The following is a 10,778-nucleotide window of genomic DNA, read 5'->3' on the forward strand; positions in this document are numbered from 1 at the left end:
TTGGGGAGAGAGAGGGATGCAGAACTTGAGAGACTATTGAAAGCTGAAAATGAACTGAGGGTTGGGGGGAGGGGGAAGGGGGGAAGACAGGTGGTGGTGATGGTGGAGGGCACTTGAGGGGAAGAGCACTGGGTATTGTATGGAAAACAATTTGACAATAAAATATTATGGAAAAAAAATGTCCTAACAAGGAAAGACCAAGAACAGATAGCTTAACTAGTGAATTCTACCAAACAAGTCAAGAATAATTAACACTAAGTCTTTTACAACTCTTCCTAACTACTGAAAAGGAAGGGATACTTCAAAAACTCATTTTATTAATGACGAAATGTGTTTACACCAAAGCCTGAAATGAATCTACTGGAAAGCAAGTTACAAGGAATAACCCTGATGAAAATAGATGCATTATACTCAACTAGTACCAAGCAAATGAAAATCCATGGCATATTGAAAGAATCATACACCATGATCAATGAAAATTTATCTCTGGAAACAAGAATGATTTAAAATATATAAATCAATAAATATTATTATTCTGACATAAAAAAGGAGGAGATTTTGTGATTTGGACAATGTGGATGAACCAGGAAGACATGAGATTAAATAATATAATCCAGAGAATGAATGACAAAAACAGTATTGTATCACTAACATGTCGACTCTGAAAACAAAAACAACAAAACAAAACAAAAAGTAAAACTCATAAACTGAGGATAGAATGGTGGTTGTGAGGGGCTGGGTGTTGGAGAAATGGAGAGATGTTGGTACAAGGGTAAAAATTATTAGCTGTTCTTAGATGAGCATACTATGAGAATGTAAGCCACAACACGGTTAATTTTGTTAATAACACTATATTGAGTAATTGAGATTTCCTAAGAGATAAATAGCAACCATTCTCCACAAAAACCCAAAAATTAAATGGTAATTATGTGATAATAAAATGGTAATTATCTTGATTGTGGGAATTATTTAACAACATTTACATATATTAATTCATCACTTGCAATCTTCAAGTCTATATAATTTATAGGTTGATTATATCTCAATAAACATAAGTTAAAATAAAAACTATCATTTTCTTAGAGATGAAAAGTCTTCAAATATGAAAGGTGTGTGTGTGTGTGTGTGTGTGTGTGTGTGTGTGTGTGTACATGTGTGGACCTGCTGTCTGGGGGACTATTCAAATTCTTTAATATTATTCTTACAAAAACCTACTCTATGTGCTTCTTTTTGCTTTTTGCAGTTTTATTAAGATACAACTGGCATGGAACTTGTGTAAGTTTAAGGGCTTATTGCGATTATTTGACAGGTATTGCAAAACACTTATCAAAGTAAGGTGCGTAAGCACCATAATTACTATCTTTTTAAAGTCTTAGTGTTTAATGAGCAAATATATTGAGCCTCATAGAAACTAACTTATATCACACATCTTAACCTTCACTTTGTTTTCAATATTTGCTCTCAAAGTAGAATATACTTAGAATCTACTCATTAATTCCCAGGAACTTTGACAGAAGTAGAAGGAAGAGGCCATGAAAAATTTTCTTATTTCAAATTGAAACAGGAACAAAAAGAAAATGAAAACATTGATAAACACCAAATGATTTTAGTCAGTAATTTAAAAAAAAATGCCCAATAAACAGAAGTACAGACCCAGGTAGCTTCACAGGTGAATTCTTCCAAACATTTAAAGAAGAGTTAATACTATTCCTCTCAAACTATGCCAAAAAATAAAATAAGAAGGAAATATTCCAAATTCATTATATGAGGGCAACATTACCCTGATCAAAAATCAGACAGACTTCACTAAAAAAAACCAACAACAACAACTATAGGCCAATACTCCCGATGAATATGGACACAGAAATTCTCAATAAAATATTAGCAAACTGAATACCACAGTAAATTAAAAGAAGCATTTATCATGATCAAGTGGGATTTATTCCTATTCCACAAGATTGGGTCAATATTTGCAAATCAATCAATGTTGAACTCCACATAATAATAATAATAAAAGATAAGGACCATAGGATTCCCTCAAGAGATGCACAAAAAGTACTTCGCATAGCACAGCATCCATTCATGATAAGAATCCTCAACAAAGTAAGATTAAAGGAAATCGTTTAACATCATAAAGGCCATGGATGAAAGACCCACAACTAATATCATCCTCACTAGGGATAAACTGATTTTTTCCTATGATCAGAAATAAGAAAGTGATGTCCACTGCATCACTCTTATTCAACATAGTACTAGAAGTCCTAGACATAGCAATCAGACAACAAAAAGAAATAAAAGGCATCCAAGTTGGCTAGAAAGGAGCCAAACTTTCACTCTTTGCAAATGACGTGATATTCTATATAGAAAGCCCAAAGACTCCATCAAGACATTGCTAGAAATGATGCAAGGAGTCAGTAAAATCCCAGGAGAAAAAAATCAATGTACAGAAATCTGTTATATTTCTATGCACCAGTTATGAAGCAGCACAAAGAGAAATTAAGGAATGAATCCCAATAAAAGTGCACCAAAAATAATAATATAGTAGGAATAAACCAAACTAAAAAGGTCAATGTTTTGTACTCTGAAAACTATAAAATATTGATGAAATAAATTGAAGAGGACACAAAGAAATGGAAAGAAATTCCATGCTCAAGGATTGGAAAATCAAATACTGTTAAAATATCTACACCACCCAAAGGAACCTTCACATTATCCCAATCCTTATCAAAATAATAATAGTATTTTTCACAGAGCTAGAAAACACAATTCTAAACTTTCTATGGAAGGACAAAAACCACGAATAGCCAAAGCAATCTTGGAAAAGAAAGGCAAAGCTGGAAGCAAAACAATTCCAGACTTCAAGTTATGTTACAAAGCTATAGTAATCAAGAAAGTATGGCACGGGCACTAAAGTGGATATATTGGTCAATGAAAGAGAATAGACAAATGACAAATGAGTCCATCTATATGGTCAATTCATCTTCTGAAAAGTAGGAAATTTTCTTCAAAAATGATGTTGGGAAAACTGGACAACAGACTGAAAATTATGAAACTGGACTGCTTCTTACAACATGCACAAAAATAAATTCAAAATGTAGAAGGAACATACTTAAACATTATTAAAGCCATTTATGAAAAGCCCACAGCTAATATCATCCTCAATGGGAAAAACTGAGAGCTTTCTCCCCGAGGGCAGGAACATGACATGAATGTCCACACTCAGCTCTGTTGTTTAACAGAGTGCTGGAAGTCCTAGCATCAGCAATCAGACAACAAAAGGAAATAAAAGGCATCAGAATTGGCAAAGAAGAAGTCAAACTTTCACTTTTCGCAGATGACATGATACTCTACATGGAAAACCCGGCAGACTGCACCAGAAGCCTTCAAGAACTGATCAATTAATTCAGTAAAGTTTCAGGGTACAAAATCAATGTACAGAAATCGGTTGCATTTCTCTACACCAATAATGAAGCAGCAGAAGGAGAAATCAGGAAACTGATCCCATTCATGATTACACGAAAAACCATAAAATACCTTGTAGTAAACCTAACCAAAGATGTAAAAGATGTATAGGATGAAAACTATAGAAAAGTTATGAAAGAGATTGAAGAAGACACAAAGAAATGGAAAAACATTCCATGCAAATGGATCACAAGAATAAACATTGTTAAAATATCATTACTACCCAAAGCAATCTACACATTCAATGCAATCTCCATCAAAATTGCACCAACATTCTTCTCAAAGCTAAAACAAAGTATTCTCCAATTTGTATGGAACCACAAAAGACCTTGAATAGCCAAAGTAATATTGAAGAAGAAAACCAAATCTGGAGGCATCACATCTCAGACTTTAGCCTCTACTACAAAGCTGTCATCATCAAGACAGTATGGTATTGTCACAAAAACAGACACATAGACCAAAGGAATAGAATAGAGAACATGGAACTTGGCCCACAAATGTATGGCCAATTAATTTTTGACAAAGCAGAAAAGAGTATCCCATGGAAGAAAGACTGCCACCCTAGCAGGTGGTGCTGGGAGAACTGGACAGCAACATGCAGAAGAATGAAACTAGACCACTTTCTTACACCATACACAAAAAGAATCTCAAAATGGTTAAAGGATCTGAATGTGAGACAGGAAACCATAAAAACCCTTGATGAAAAATTGGGAAAAAGCCTCCTAGACCTCAGTCGCAGCAACTTCTTCCTTGACACATCCCCAGAGGCAAGGAAATCAAGAACAAAAATGAACTACTGGGACCTCATCAAGATAAAAAAGTTTCTGCAAGGCAATGGAAACAATCAAAAAAACTAACAGGCAACTGACAGAATGGGAAAAGATAGTGGCAAATGGCATATCAGAAAAAGGACTAGTATCCAAAATCTTCAAGGAACTCACTAAACTCCATACATGAAAAATGAATAATCTAGTGAAGAAATGTGCAGAAGACCTGAATAGACACTTCTCCAAAGAGGACATCCAGATGGCCAACAGGCACATGAAAATATGCTCAGCGTCACTCATCATCAAGGAAATTCAAATCAAAACCATATATATATATATATATAATGGGGTACTATATGGCAATTAGGAAAATGAAATATGGCCATTTGTAAGAAAGTGGATGGACCTCGGTGGTGTCATGCTAAGCGAAATAAGTCAGGCAGAGAATGATAGACACCATATGTTTGAATTCATAGGTCTAACAGGAGAGACCTGGCAGAGGACCATGGGAAGAGAAAGGGGGAAAGAGAGATGGGGACAGTGAGGTACACAGATCAAGAGAGACTACTGAATACTGAAAACGGACCATGGACTGAAGGAGGAGGGGGAGGGAGGGAGGGGGTGATGGTCATGGTGGGGGGACTTGTGGGGAGAAGCACTGGGTGTTATATAGAAACCAATTTGACAATCAACTACTAAAAAATAAAAATAAATAAATAAAAGATATTGCTATAGAATTGCTCAACCTCACTCATCATCAGGGAAACACAAATCAAAACCACACCGAGATACCACCTCACACCAGTCAGAGTGGCTAAATTGAACAAATCAAGAGACTACAGATGCTGGTGAGGGTGTGGAGAGACGGCCACCCTCCTGCACTGTTGGTGGCAATGTAAACTGGTGCAGCCACTGTGGAAAACAGTGTGGAGGTTCCTCAAAAATCTATCCATAGTAATCCCTTATGACCCAGCAATAGCACTGCTAGGGATTTACCCCAGGGATACAGAAGTGCTGAGGCATAGGGGCACATGTACCCCAATGTTCATAGCAGCACTGTCAACAATAGCCAAGTCATGGAAAGAGCCTAAATGTCTATCACGCAATGAATGGATCAAGAAGATGTGGTATATATAAATATAATGGAGTACTACATGGCAATGAGAAAGAATGAAATCTGGCCATTTGTAGCAAAGTGGATGGACCTGGAGGGAGTCATGCTAAGTGAAATAAGTCAGGTCAAGAAGGAAAGATAACATATGTTTGCACTCTTAGGTCTAACAGGAGAAACTTAACAGAGGACCATAGGGAGGGGAAGTGGGAAAGAGAGTTAGGGAAGCCAGGGACACAAACCATGAGAGACTATTGAATACTGAAAACGAGCGTAGGACTGAAGGGGGAGGGGGAGGAGGGGGCAGGGGGTGATAGTCATGGTGGGGGGCACTTGTGGGGAGAAGCACTGAGTGGTATATGGAAACCAATTTGACAGTAAACTTTTATAAGAAATTTAAGAAAAATAAAATGAGATATGTATATATATATATATATTTATATATTCAGCATCATTATCAAGTGCAAATTCAAACCATAGAGATATAAAGCTTTGTATAGTTTAATATGACTTTTAAATGACTTTTACAAAAATTTTTTTCAATGTTTACTTACTTTTGAGAGCCTGAGAGACAGAGCATGAGCAGGGGAGGGGCAGGGAGAGAGGGGGAGACAGAGAATCCGTAGCAGGTCTGTCTGAGCTGTCAGCACAGAGCCTGACTCTGGGCTTGAACCACAAACCGTGAGATCATGACCGAAGCCAAAGAAAGACATTTAACCCACTGAGCCACCCAGTTGCCCCAAATGACTGTTTAAAAAGGTGCACAAAACAAAGCATTGACAGGTATGTGATATAACAAACGTTATCACTAGTGGAAGTTTAATGTTATAAAAACTGAAAATACTCATTGGATATTTCTTATAAAATCTAACATGTGCTTTTCCTATGCAACAGCTTTAGACTTAAAACAATTTTTTTATGTCTTTATTTTATCTTGAGAGACAAAGACAGAGAGCGAGCAGGGGAAAGGCAGAGAGAGAGGGAGTCACAGAATCTTAAGCAGGCTCCACGTTGTGAGCTGTCAGCACAGAGCTTGATGCGGGGCTCAGAGCCAAAAACCATGAGATCATGACCTGAGCTGAAGTCGGAGCATGAACCGACTGAGCCACCTAGGTGTCCCAACAGCATTAGATTCTAAACATTTAGTAATTTCATTAGAAATGTAGAACTATAAAAAGTTGGTACATAGATGTTTATATTAGGTTTTTTTCTATAATAATCACATATCAAACTCAAACAAAACAGTCACGAGGAAAAGAATGGAGAAACAGAGTATGATAAACTCTACATAGTAAAATGCCAGTCAACAATTTCTAAAAAATACTGATATTCACAACTCTGTGAGTTCGATGGCTACCACGGTATCCAGGACTCTTCCTCTTTCTCCTCTGCTCCTGCACTCCCACCAGCAACCGAGGACCTGCCCGCTGTGCTATGAATGGTGGCCAACAAACAGCAGCAATGGACCCCGGAAGGTAGCAGCCTAAGTGACCAGAAGGGCAGTAGGCTCCCAGAAGAAGGTTCTGGCTGGAAAACTGTCTCAGCAGGGTGTATGCCCTGAGGGCATAATTCCTGTAATGGGGCCTGGAGGGCACGGTCTACACCCGGAGCCGGGTCCAGCAAGCAGGGCAGCAGACACTGAAGTCCTGACAAGGAAGGACCACAAGATGAGAGGTAGAAGGTGACTCAGGAAGGGCAGGACAGGTGTTAGAGGTACGACTGGCAACAACACCGAGACCAGTTTCAGGAAGGTCAGAAAGGTGCTGCCATGCCATCGGGCCACATGGGGCACAGTAGGTCAGCAGGGAGTTGTTCACATGCCCGGTGCCTGCACTACTTGAATGGGGAGCCCCCTGGCCTCCACAGGGTTACCCCAGCCCATCCAGGTTCCCCAGCGCCACAGGCACACAGAAGGAGGAGGGGAGGCTCCGATCTTCTGGGAATGGGGGTGGGGGAGGCCATGGCAGGGGAGGATGCTAAGGGACAGGGCGCAACTACGGCCCACTGTCCGGAGCACACTGTGCACAGTCCCGCGTACCACCCAGGATGGTCTGTCATCACAGGCAGCTTCTCCAGGGTCTCAGTGACTGGCAGCCCATGAGCCTGTGCTGAAGACGACTCCTGACAGGTGCAGCTGGACCAGACAGCCCAGAGCAAGTGCCATCACTCACTCAGGGCGAGCCCTCCGAAACAGGACAGAGGTCACAGCCCACTCTTCTTCCCACCTGGGCTCACAGAAGACGCTCTGGCACCTTTAAGAACTTCCTGTTTCTGACTGGGAGTCCAGAGGTTCGGAGAGAACCAGGGCTGCCTGAGAGCAGGCTGACATTGAGGGAGGGGCGGCATGGTGGGCTCAGCCTGGAAGGGCGTCCCTGGCACTGTACCTTCACTGAGACGGGGGGCTCCCTGGCTTCTAGACACTGAGGCCAGCCTCCCTCTAGGTTCGCAGGACCCATCACCTGGCTCTGCCTCCTCGTGGAGCAGGTGCATAGTGGACAAGACTGAGCTTGGAGTAGGGTATCTCCTACTCACAGGCTGAGATTCAGGGAAGCCACAGACCTGTGGGGTGCCAGTGAGGACCACTGCAACCTAGAGTTTGTTTTGACTTTGGACTTTACTCTTCAGTTAAATCATAAAGAATGGAGAGGAGACATAGGTTGTGCACAGGAAATGGTTCCTATTTTTGTTCTCAAAGGTACAAATTTGGGGACAGAGACTTAAGTCCATGTTGGCATCTGGGAACATTTCTCAAATGCTTACTTAGTTTTATTTTCTTATATTTTAAGAATTCCTAAACTCCTTTTTTACCCTGGATCTTGGGAAACAAACAGTGCTTTAAATGTCCCATATCAGCAATTTTGTTCTCCAGGTAAGTGGTATCTGCCAACATGGTGAGTGTTACTGTAGGAGAGAAGTGAGTGGTTTTGTAAAAACTCTTCAGGAGCTTGAGTGCAAAAGTTAGATGAATTGGCTAAGTCATCTCTAGGGTAACAACTTTCTCTTATTTATCAGCATTACTTCTTGGTGACAAAGTGATGTTTCCATTTCCAATTTCCTCTTGCAGAAAATCTTAGTCTGTTGTGCAGAAAACTCTAACAACAACTCCAATATGAGCACAGTCTTGGCTTTCTGGTGCAAACTCTCCAGAAGGCATCTGTACCCCACAAACTGTATAAGAATGTGTTACCACAAGTTCAGTGCATGAAAAAACATCATGTAGACGTCTTCTCAGCCCTGCTACCCACCTTGCCAATGACGTGACCCAACCTCAGCCATGGTCCAGCTTCATGAGCGCCTCCAGTGGAAGTACTTCTGGACACGGTGGAGTCCTACATCTACACGCCAAATACAAGTACATCTACACCACTGGTTTAGTGTACTAAGGTTCAATTTATAATTGGGCTAAAACTCAGTAATTTCCTCTTATAATCTGTAGAATACTTTGTGATATTTTAATTTTCATTCCTTTTGGTTTGTTTACTTTGAGAGAATCAAAGACAGTATGAGTGAGGGAGGGGCAGATAGAGAAGAAGAGAGAAAGAATCCCAAGCAAGCTCCATACTGTGAGCATAGAGCCCTATTTAGGGCTCAAACACACTAAATCATGAGATCATGACATGAGCTGAAACCCAGGCTGATAAGCTTAAACTGATGAGCCACTGCAGCACCACTGTTTTCATTCTTGATATTGATAATTTGTGATTTCTTTTTTTCTCTGTAGGGTCTTACATATTTTATTAATTTTTTCAAAGAACCAATATTTATTTGGCTTGAATTCCTGTATTCTGCATATATTTTGTACTTCATTTGATTTATGTTTATCCATAGTATTATTTTCTGTTACCTACTTTCAGTAAAGTATGCTCTTTCTGGTTATGTTATGTGCAAATTTGCATAAAGTTTTCAGCCTGTTTTTCTGATAAAGGCATTTAAAGTTATCATTTCATGATGAAGTCCTACATTAGGAACCTGCCACAAATTTCTGTGATGCTTTTATTGTCAATATTAAAATGTATTCAAGGTATTTTCTATATTGTTCTTTATTTTTTTTTATATCTAAGGCTTATATAGAAATGGTTACTTGAATTGCCAATTCTTTGGGGATTTTCATAAACATTATTTTTTATTGAATTCTACTTTAACTCCAGTATTAGAAAATATGCTCCATATAATTCCTCTCCTTTGACCTATCTTGAGAAAGATTTATGGACCAGCCTGTGGTCTATCTTGATAAACTTTCCATATTCACTTGCTGAGAGTATGAAGGCACCCAGAGCATGTACTCCAAACTATCCACTTTGGCATGGGGATTATTTTTAGGTATAGGAGCTAACAAATAGCAGGTGCATAAGGACACTCTGGCCCTCGTTTTCCCTCTGAAAGCAGGAGATAAATCTCCCTGTGAAATGTGCCCTCCTGTACAAGGAGGGAGACATCCTTTCACCAGAGACAGGGAATTTAGGATTGAAAAGGTTGTAAAACCAAACCTTGTTAATTCTTCTCCATTTCAACCTGTAACCCAAACTCTTCTGATTTGCAAATTCCTCAGAAATTTATTGTTCCCTCTTTTGAAATATATTGCATTTTCCTGCTCTGGTCACAACTTTGGGTCTTCATTGCCTTGCGAAGACTCTCATGTATGTGTAAAATCTCATTGAAACTTGTACACTTTTGTCCTCTTAGTCTGGTTTATATCAATCTTGATATAAACAATTCTTAGGCCCAGCCAGACACTCTAAGAGGGCAGAGTAGAATTTGTCCTTCTCCACACATAGAACATGTGTTCTGAAGATAGTGTGTTGTTTTAAAGGTCAATTGGATCAACTTGTTTGACAGTATTTGGAAATTCTGTATGCATACTGATATTTTTACTGTTAATTATGTAGCATTTATCAATCAGAGAGAGAGGATATTAAAATCTCATTAATTTGGGGCCAGTGAGTTTTTCTTGCACTTCTATAAATATTTGGCTTTATGGTATTGGATGTTCTGTTAATTGTTACATATGTTGGAATATTATGTCTTTCCTGAAACTGCCTCTTTTTTCCAACTGTAATACTCTTGAATCTCTCTCACAATAACCTTCACCATGTAATTTATTTAGTAAATGTCATTGGTTATTCCATTTTGCCTTTGCTTACTATTTTCATTTTATATCTTCTTTATTGTATGATTTACGTTTTTTGAAGGTGTATTTTATTATTGATTTATTATTTTTTTACTTTAAATCTAAATTAGTTAGCATACAGTGCAATGATTTCAGAAGTACAATCCAGTGATTCATTCCTTACATGTAACACTCAGTGCTCATCCCAACAAGTGTCTTCCTTAATGCCTCTGGCCCACTTAGCCCATCTTCCCACCCACAACCCCTGTAGCACCCCTCATTTTCTTCTCTATATTTAGAAGTCTATTATGTTTTGCCCCCTCCCTGTTTT

This window comes from Suricata suricatta, chromosome 6 (assembly GCF_006229205.1).
Source record: "Suricata suricatta isolate VVHF042 chromosome 6, meerkat_22Aug2017_6uvM2_HiC, whole genome shotgun sequence".
Lineage (NCBI taxonomy): Eukaryota > Metazoa > Chordata > Mammalia > Carnivora > Herpestidae > Suricata > Suricata suricatta.